The sequence below is a fragment of the Hoplias malabaricus genome, chromosome 2, assembly GCF_029633855.1.
Source record: "Hoplias malabaricus isolate fHopMal1 chromosome 2, fHopMal1.hap1, whole genome shotgun sequence".
In the NCBI taxonomy this organism is placed as follows: domain Eukaryota; kingdom Metazoa; phylum Chordata; class Actinopteri; order Characiformes; family Erythrinidae; genus Hoplias; species Hoplias malabaricus.
This window is the reverse complement of record NC_089801.1, coordinates 40,815,005-40,825,397: the sequence shown is the minus strand read 5'-3', so window position 1 is coordinate 40,825,397 and position 10,393 is coordinate 40,815,005.

The following is a 10,393-nucleotide window of genomic DNA, read 5'->3' as shown; positions in this document are numbered from 1 at the left end:
ACAGGCCGAGGTTTTAACTAACAAACCAGCCTTTATACTCCTCCAATTCCCACAAGGCATTAACAATGCTGACCTGAGAGTAAATAGCATATATGACTTATAGCATGTGGAGCAATATGTCGAAAAATGAAGCTGTGACACTAGTGAAGGGACAACACTTGTGGCAATGCAGGGGTCTCTATGATGACAGGAGGTAAGTGTGAAGGCTCTAAGGCACTGCCAGCATGGAGAGAAAAATCTCAGCCAAATTTGGGTCAAAACATCACACACGACTGAAATGTGGAGGCGATAATTGGGTAACAAAGTGAAAGGAACAGAGTTCCCATGTTCAGAACATGCACACTTTCCTTTCACAGCTCAAACACTCTAATTAAAAATTTTGTGAAATTCTACATAATTACCATATAATAACTGCCTAATTGCTTAAAAGCAAGACTTCAGTTACAGATGAGAAGTTACCACACTCTGTATCAGACCCAATAAACACACTAGGTCAGATCAGTACTGTAGAATCTTTTAAAAAATATGTTACAATTATGAAGGATATCATTCTAATTTGCACATTGATGTATTAGCAACATCAGTTTATACAATGTAAAATTTTATATAAATATAAGTGTTAATTCACATTTATTGTCCATTTAAGTACAACGTTTGTTTTTCATAGTGTGACAAAAATCAGTTACTTGAAACAGTTTGGTGCCATCATATGCTTCTACAAGCCGTTTGGATTGCTCCCTAATTGTGACATCACACTAAGGAAATTTGCTTAGAACCACCCTAGCATTCATGAAGGTGTTTGTGCTGCCCTATATGCTCACTACGCACATTGCATAGGACCGCACAAATTACTGAAGGCCCCCTTGCTTCAATTTAGGGCGAGTTTGTGTATCATCAGAAGAAACTATCCTTCAGGAAATGAAGAGGGAAAACCACACTCCACGAGACTAAGCTATGGGTGCAGCAGTGAGATAAACCTGTGACTGTTCTTCTTGAGGCTGGATTGTTAATAAATAATAGTCTATGTACATAACCGTGGGAATATATTTAGAGTTGGCGTGCACTGCACAGCTGTTCTCCACAACTTTAAAAGCCTCACAGTGCCACAGTCTCATGAATCAAACTTTGAAGCAGAAATGTGAAAAGTGAATATATATTGATGTTTTTATACTAGTACTCATTTAAACTTCCCCAAACACACCAGTGCAATCTAAAATTTGCTAACTATTTCATTCCATATTAAAAAAAAAATATATGTAGTTATTTCCAAGAGCTAAGTTGAGCTCATCAAAGTTTCAGTTCCACCTTAAATGCTGCGGCTATATTCACACAATCATACTAACACAGGCACATTTGATGTTGTCATTACACACCTTAAACAGATAAGCAGTTACAGGGGCCTGGACAAAACTACTGCATCATGTAAGGTGACACAAAGCTGCAAGCTAGAGAATAAAAAAACTATGTTTGATCCTTTGTCTTCTATTCCACCTTAAGGACTGCAGCGGTACAGAATCAGACAAATGTTGAGTTGGATGCTGGAGGGCTGAAGTTAATTATGTTAAAACTGAATCATTGCACAGATTCACATATTGTAACGATTGAGGCGGACAAACATTCAAGGAATAGTTTTATTAACAAAAGCAAACTAAACAAACAATGAAAGTAAACACAAGCTGGACTAAACTGAACAGAACTAAACAAGAAAATAACCATTTCTAACTACACAGTAGCTACCTCCTCTCTCTCGCTCTCTCTTTCTCGTTCTCTGTTGAGGTTACATTGTGTATTCTCCTCACATTCTGATCGTGTTTTGAATACACAGTGGAATCGCGGAGGATTAGGAAAGAACGAGGGATCGAGTGCACACTGGAGGATTGAGAGAGAAAATGCCCGTGTCCAGCACTTTTCCCTCTCTCTAGCTTTCCTTCTCACCTTCTCTCACTCTCTCTGTTCTCCACCTCTCTCATTAATTTTCTGCATCTGACTCTTCCATTTACACATTCTCTCTTTCTCTCTCACACACTCTTTCTCTCTATCCTTCTTGATGCTCTGTCACTAAAAACAGAAGTAGGGTGTTTCTGATAAAGGGGCTAGTGAGTGTCAGTAGAGGGGGGTGTTTCTGATAAAGTGGCCAGTGAGTGTCAGTAGAAGGGGGGTGTTTCTGATAAAGCGGCTAGTGAGTGTCAGTAGAGGGGGGTGTTTCTGATAAAGTGGCCAGTGAGTGTCAGTAGAAGGGGGGTGTTTCTGATAAAGTGGCCAGTGAGTGTCAGTAGAGGGGGGGTGTTTCTGATAAAGTGGCCAGTGAGTGTCAGTAGAAGGGGGGTGTTTCTGATAAAGTGGCCAGTGAGTGTCAGTAGAGGGGGGTGTTTCTGATAAAGTGGCCAGTGAGTGTCAGTAGAAGGGGGGTGTTTCTGATAAAGTGGCCAGTGAGTGTCAGTAGAAGGGGGGTGTTTCTGATAAAGCGGCTAGTGAGTGTCAGTAGAGGGGGGTGTTTCTGATAAAGTGGCCAGTGAGTGTCAGTAGAAGGGGGGTGTTTCTGATAAAGTGGCCAGTGAGTGTCAGTAGAAGGGGGGTGTTTCTGATAAAGTGGACAGTGAGTGTCAGTAGAAGGGGGGTGTTTCTGATAAAGTGGCCAGTGAGTGTCAGTAGAGGGGGGTGTTTCTGATAAAGTGGCCAGTGAGTGTGAGTAGAGGGGGGTGTTTCTGATAAAGTGGCCAGTGAGTGTGAGTAGAGGGGGGTGTTTCTGATAAAGTGGCCAGTGAGTGTCAGTAGAAGGGGGGTGTTTCTGATAAAGTGGCCAGTGAGTGTCAGTAGAAGGGGGGTGTTTCTGATAAAGTGGCCAGTGAGTGTCAGTAGAGGGGGGTGTTTCTGATAAAGTGGCCAGTGAGTGTCAGTAGAGGGGGGTGTTTCTGATAAAGTGGCCAGTGAGTGTCAGTAGAAGGGGGGTGTTTCTGATAAAGTGGCCAGTGAGTGTCAGTAGAGGGGGGTGTTTCTGATAAAGTGGCCAGTGAGTGTCAGTAGAGGGGGGTGTTTCTGATAAAGTGGCCAGTGAGTGTCAGTAGAGGGGGGTGTTTCTGATAAAGTGGCCAGTGGGTGTCAGTAGAAAGGGGTGTTTGAGATAAAATGGCCAGTGAATGTCACTAGAAGAGTGTGGGGAGGGGGTGTTTTTAATTAGTGTTGAATGGAGTTGGAGGCTGAGACAGCAGTGTTTGAACCGGGTGTTTCAGCATTAACGTTAAATCACTGTCTCCTTTGATTGACAGGGAAGTTGATGAATGCTGACTAATTATTAGAAACTCAAACTCATCTGACACCCAATCAGCTCCCTTAGTATTGTGAAATAAAGCATCTTTTGAAATTAGCTTGTTCTTTTAGGCTATATTGATTTGGTTCATCTTCGCTGACAATCTGAAGTCAACACCCACATCTACTTCCAAAAACCTGTAAGAAATAGACTTCACCCATACCACTGTTTCTATGATTGTCATTGTTAAGACTGGACATAAGCTGTCTGATTGGCAATAGCATCCCCTAGTGGAAAAGTTTTAAGTTGCTAAACAGGTGAATATGTGATTGTATGTGTTTTCTAAGAAAATTTAATTATGAGAACTCTCCTGCTCAGTGTCAGGTTTTTTTTAAAGGAGGTAAATAATAGCTTATTTCGACTAAGTGCTATAACGACATGCCAGCAGAAACCTAGGTGAAATGATGAGGTGTGTTTGTGTGTGTGTGTGTGTGTGTGTGTGTGTCTGTGTGTGCAGAGACAGCAGAGCAAATTAGCAAAAGAACAAGGCTGTGCACAAGATTCATTTGGAAACATTAAAAAACAAAAAACATAACTAAAAAAAACAGCAGCCAGCTGTCAGCTTAGGACCACTTTAACAACTCTCTCAGTGGGTGTGTGTAAAACGTGTGTGCCTATCGTGTATCTCACTCCTCGTGAATCTCTCTCTCTCATTATATTATATATATATGAGAGAGAGAGAGAGGAAGTAAGATACAACATGATGAAGGGAGAGAAAAAAGAGCAAGGTGGAGAGCAAGAGAATGAAAGAAAGAATTAATTAATGAGTGAATGAATAAATAAGAGAGAGAGAGAGAGAGAGAGAGAGAGAGAGAGAGAGTACCGGGTAGGCGAGTGAATAAGTATTGGATGGAAAGATGAGGGATGAGTGCAGGCAGCAGCTGTTTGGAGACAGTTGTCTTTATCAGTCTGTAAATGCTGTAATGATAGGGGGTCTCCACCCACACGGACACTCCTCTAATTACCCAATCAACAACTTCCTAAAAACATCCTCACGGGAAACAGCTAAGGAGCCAACAGATGCTTAATAACTGGTTAATAACAGGTATAACATACACCAAGAGCCAAATGACTGACACTAACAGTAGTGATTAATGGATCTAGGTCCCTCTGGTGCACTATTGGGCTTGAGCCTGGTTGGGAGGTAATTTTAAGGGATTTATGAATTAATGTTTTGTATTATAATATGAATTTTTAGCGTGTTTTACATATTAATGACTCAGGGTCGCGGTGGGTCCAGAGCCTACCTGGAATCATTGGGTGCAAGGCGGGAATACACCCTGGAGGGGGCGCCAGTACTTCACAGGGCAACACAGACACACACACATTCACTCACACACTCACACCTACTGACACTTTTTTGAGTCACCAATCCACCTGCAACATGTGTTTTTGGACTGTGGGATGAAACCGGAGCCCTCGGAGGAAACCCACGCCGACACAGGGAGAACACACCAACTCCTCACAAACAGTCACCCGGAGCGGGATTTGAACCCCCAACCTCCAGGTCCCTGGAGCTGTGTGACGCTACCTGCTGCGCCACCGTGCCGCCTCCTATTCTCAAGTTTATCATAATTATCAAGGTGGTTTTTGGAATTATAACTCTTATTGTACTATGTAAGTTCACTATTTTAAGGTGACTTAAATACTAATAAATGGTGTGTTTTCTTCCTAAACAAATTCATTTAAGGTGGTTTAAGGATTAATATAACATTCTATTGTGTGAGATGAAAAGGTAGTTTATTCAATATATTAGCTCAGAAATTGGATGATGGCTAATAATTAGTGTTAACAGTTGATGCATGAATTGCATGAATTGGCTACAATCTCACTTCATTTACGCCGAGACGTTGCTGCAGAAGCACTTTGTCCACTGAGCTTTTCAGGGCTTAACGGGAGGGGTCAACATTGAGTGAAACCCCCTGATGCCCTGCTGCTTAATCCCAGCTGCGGGGGAAGATGAATGGCTGAGGTTTATAGTTTTAAATCAACAAACTCAGCTCTGAGGGTGACGGTCCAGCTGACTCAGATTTGACTGACATGAAGGAAACAGATCACAGGCTCCAGAAAATATCTGGAAGGGCCTAGAACAGATTCTTTGGGTTTAGCAATGCTACACCATTGCTCTAAGGATCTGATGGCATTCAGCTATAAATGTTAAGACTTTGAATGAGTAGTTTGTGTGCATATGTGGAGAGGTAAAACTCACCGGCTTCTGCTGCTGTAGCGGGGCATGTTGAATGTATTCTGTGGGCAGGGCTTATCTCCAGTATCCAATGGCTGACTAGGTACTACCCTCCTGTCAAAACAGGGTCAGAACTCAGTAGCGAGAAGCTTTTGGAACTGAAAGCAATGAAATGCACAAATACAAAATGAACAAGTAAATATGAAAATGTTCCATTTACAAACTAGTTTTTAAAATGTTCAGAATTAACAACAGTCCTCTCCTCTTCTAAATTTCATTTTTCAATTATGGATTCTGCATTTTCATTCTCAAAACCCGGCCCTATTTTCACGGCCCCCATTTTCATTTAACCCTTCGGGTGGACTGTTGGTATTGAGCATGGAGCTCTCCAGTTGATCCAGAGGGTCCCAGTTTGTTTCATATTAATAAAAAATATACAGATGCTTGGACAACAAGTCAACCAGCAGATGTTATGTAGCACATGAGCCAATGGTTGTCCTGGGGGGTGATTTTTAGCTGGGGGGTGATTTTTAGTGCTCAGAGCTTAAACAACCCAGAACAGTAATGATGCATGTAGTTCTTAATGTATTGCAGCTCATTTGCATTTTTTAAATATACGATTTAATTGTTGACAAGTTTTGTGTCACATTTCAAGCTGTTAAAATGTGATGCAAAAATACAAAAATTAGTCAGTAACAATATTTTTGGTTATTACCTTGTGCCCATGTTGTTGTTTTGTAAACAGTATTTGTTTGTGTGTGATTAAACAGCAATGATGTTATGTAAATTATGTTGTTGTCAAAGAGTTAATGATGCACCTGCTTTAGTCCCTCTTTACTCATTCTCTTTTCCTCTCTCTCTGTCTCTTTTTTTACCCTCTTTCCTCTCTCTCACTCCTTCTGCAGAGTCAGCTGAACTCTCCTGTGACTCGTCACAAAAAGACAGAAACAGTGCAAGTGAGAGTTAAAACAAAAAAGAGAAAGAAAGAGAAAAAGAAAAAGAGCAAGAGAATAATAAAGAGAAAGAAAGAAAGCGAGAGAGAATGAGAGGAAAAGAGACAGAGGGGTATCACTGTGAGTCAGTGAAGCTCCACCAGGGCTGGGTACCCACTGGACAGGAGTAAGAGACTTGGTGTTCATTTGTGTGTGGCATTTAAATATTCATGAGCTCAACTTTATGCAAATGAGCAAGTAGAGGAAATAAATATATAAATAAATAATCAAACACCCGAACCCTGCCGCCGACCATCTGTCTGTCTTCTTCATCCTTTCTTTATCTTTGTCTGTACACTCCATTCAATAAAACACACTGAAACAGCCAATCTGCTTAAATTAAATGTGTGATCAGTTATTTCATGAAATGAAAAAATGGGACCATTAGGTGTGCATGTGCTTATATATATATATATATATATACACACAAACCAGATCCCAAAAAAGTTGGTACACTAAACAAATCGTGAATAAAAACTGAATGCAACGATGTGGAGATGGAAAATGTCAATATTTTATTCGTAATAGAACATAGATGACAGATCAAAGGTTTAATCTGAGTAAATGTAACATTATAAAGGAAAAATATATTGATTCAAAATTTCACAGTGTCAACAAATCCCAAAAAAGTTGGGACAAGTAGCAATAAGTGGCTGGAAAAAGGAAATTGAGCATATAACGAACAGCTGGAAGACCAATTAACACTAATTAGGTCAATTGACAACATGATTGGGTATAAAAAGGGCTTCTCAGTGTCAGGGTCTCTCTGAAGCCAAGATGGTAAGAGGATCACCAATTCCACCATTGTTGAAAGATAGTGCAGCAACACAAGAATGGTGTTACCCAGCGTAAAATAGCAAAGACTTTTAAGTTATCATCATCAACCGTGCATAACATCATGAAAAGATTCAGAGAATCTGGAACAATTGCTGGGCGTAAGGGTCAAGGCCGTAAAACTCTACTGGATGCTCGTGATCTCAGGGCCCTTAAACGTCACTGCACCTCAAACAGGAATGCCACTGTCAAGGAAATAACAGAATGGGCTCGGGAATACTTCCAGAAAGCATTGTCAGTGAACACAATCCACCGTGCCATCTGCCAGTGCCAGCAGAAACTCTACAGTGCAAAGAGGAAGCCATTTCTTAGCAAGCTCCACAAGCTCAGACATTTGCACTGGGCCAGGGGTCTTTTAAAATGGAGTGTGGCAAAATGGAAGACTGCTCTGTGGTCAGATGAGTCACGATTTGAAGTTCTTTATGGAACACTGGGATGCCATGTCATCCGGACCGGAGAGGACAAGGATAACCCAAGTTATCAACGCTCCGTTCAGAAGCCTGCATCACTGATGGTATGGGGTTGCATGAGTGCTTGTGGCATGGGCAGCTTGCATGTCTGGAAAGGCACCATTAATGCAGAGAACTATGTTCAGGTTCTAGAACAACATATGCTCCCATCTAGACGTCATCTCTTTTAGGGAAGACCCTGCATTTTTCAACAAGATAATGCCAGACCACATTCTGCAGCAATCACAACATCATGGCTACGTAGGAGAAGGATCCGGGTACTGAAATGGCCAGCCTGCAGTCCAGATCTTTCACCTATAGAGAACATTTGGCGCATCATAAAGAGAAAGGTGCGACAAAGAAGGCCCAAGACGATTGAACAGTTAGAAGCCTGTATTAGACATGAATGGGAGAGCATTCCTATTTCTAAACTTGAGAAACTGGTTTCCTCTGTCCCCAGACGTCTGTTGAGTGTTGTAAGAAGAAGGGGGGATGCCACACAGTGGTAAAAAATGGCCTTGTCCCAACTTTTTGGGGATTTGTTGACGCCATGAAATTTTGAAACAAAATATTTTTCCCTTAAAATGATACATTCTCTCAGTTTAAACTTTTGATCTGTGATTTGTGTTCTATTCTGAATAAAATATTAGATGCTGGCACCTCCACATCATTGCATTCAGTTTTTATTCACAATTTGCTTAGTTACTCAACTTTTTTGGAATCCGGTTTGTATATACACAGGTGATGGTCATAAAATTACAATATCATGAAAAAAAAAATTAATTTCAGTAATTCCATTCAAAAAAAAAAAAGTGAATCTTGTATATTATACTTATTCATTACACACAGACTGATATATTTCAAGTGTTAAATTCTTTTAATTTGATGATTATAACTGACAACTAACGAAAATCCCAAATTCATTATCTCAGAAAATTAGAATATTGTAAAAAGGTTCAATGTTGAAGACACCTGGTGCCACACTCTAATCAGCTAATTAACTCAATTAACTCAAAACCTGCAAAGGACTTTAAATGGTCTCTCAGTCTAGTTCTGTAGGCTCCACAAACATGGGGAAGACTGCTGACTTGACAGTTGTCCAAAAGATGACCATTGACACCTTACACAATCAGGGCAAGAAACAAAGGGTCATTGTATAGAGGCTGGCTGTTCACAGAGCTCTGTGTCCAAGCACATTAATAGAGAGGTGAAGGGAAGGAAAAGATGTGGTAGAAAAAGTGTACAATTAAAAGGGATAACCGCACCCTGTGGAGGATTACGAAACAAAACCCATTCAAAAATGTGGGGGAGATTCACAAAGACTGCAGCTGGAGTCAGTGCTTCAAGAACCACCACCACACAGACGTATGTAAGACATGGGTTTCAGCGTCGCATTCACATTGTGTCGAGCCACTCTTGAACAAGAGACAGTGTCAGAAGCGTCTCGCTTCCAAAAAGAACTGGACTGCTGCTGAGTCTATGTCTCTGATGAAAGTAAATTTTGCATTTCCTTTGGAAATCCTTTGGAAAGGTCCCAGAGTCTGAAGGAAGAGAGGAGAAGCACATGATCCACGTTGCTTTAGGTCCAGTGTAAAGTTTCCACAGTCAGTGATGGTTTGGGGTGCCATGTCATCTGCTGGTGTTGGTCCACTGTGTTTTCTGAGGTCCAAGGTCAATGCAGCCGTCGACCAGGAAGTTTTAGAGCACTTCATGCTTCCTGCTGCTGACCAACTTTATGGAGATGCAGATTTCATTTTCCAACAGGACTTTGTACCTGCACACAGAGCCAACGCTACCAGTACCTGGTTTAAGGACCATGGTGTCTCTGTTCTTAATTCGCCAGAAAACTCAACTGACCTTAACCCCATAGAAAATCTATGGGGTATTGTGAAGAGGAAGATGTAATATTCCAGACCCAACAATGCAGAAGAGCTGAATACCACTGTTAGAGCAATCTGGGCTCTCATATAACACCCGAGCAGTGCCACAGACTGATCGACTCCATGCCACGCCACATAGCTGCAGTAATTCAGGCAAATGGAGCCCCAACTAAGTACTGAGTGCTGTACATGCTCATACTTTTCAGTTGGCCAGCATTTCTAAAAATCCTTTTTTGTATTGGTCTTAAGAAATATTCAAATTTTCTGAGAAACTGAATTTGGGGTTTTCATTAGTTGTCAGTTATAATCATCAAATTAAAAGAAATAAACACTTGAAATATATCAGTCTGTGTGTAATGAATGAGTATAATATACAAGTTTCACATTTTGAATGGAATTACTGAAATAAATCAACTTTTTCATGATATTCTAATTTTATGTCCAGCACCTGTGTGTGTGTGTGTGTCTATATATATATATATATATATATATATATATATATATATATATATATATATATATATATATATATATATATATATATATAATGTGCATGTGTGTGTGTGTGGACCCTGAATGGCCCACTGAGTGGCGTTTTGTAAAAAACAAACCCTGGTTAGACGTATTTATGCTACACCATAACAGTGAAGTACATATAATGGAGATACGAGGTTTTCTCTCCAGGCGGCAAAGTCCTGTGATTGGACAGCGTAATAAAAAAAAGAAACGACAGTATTCAGATCTTC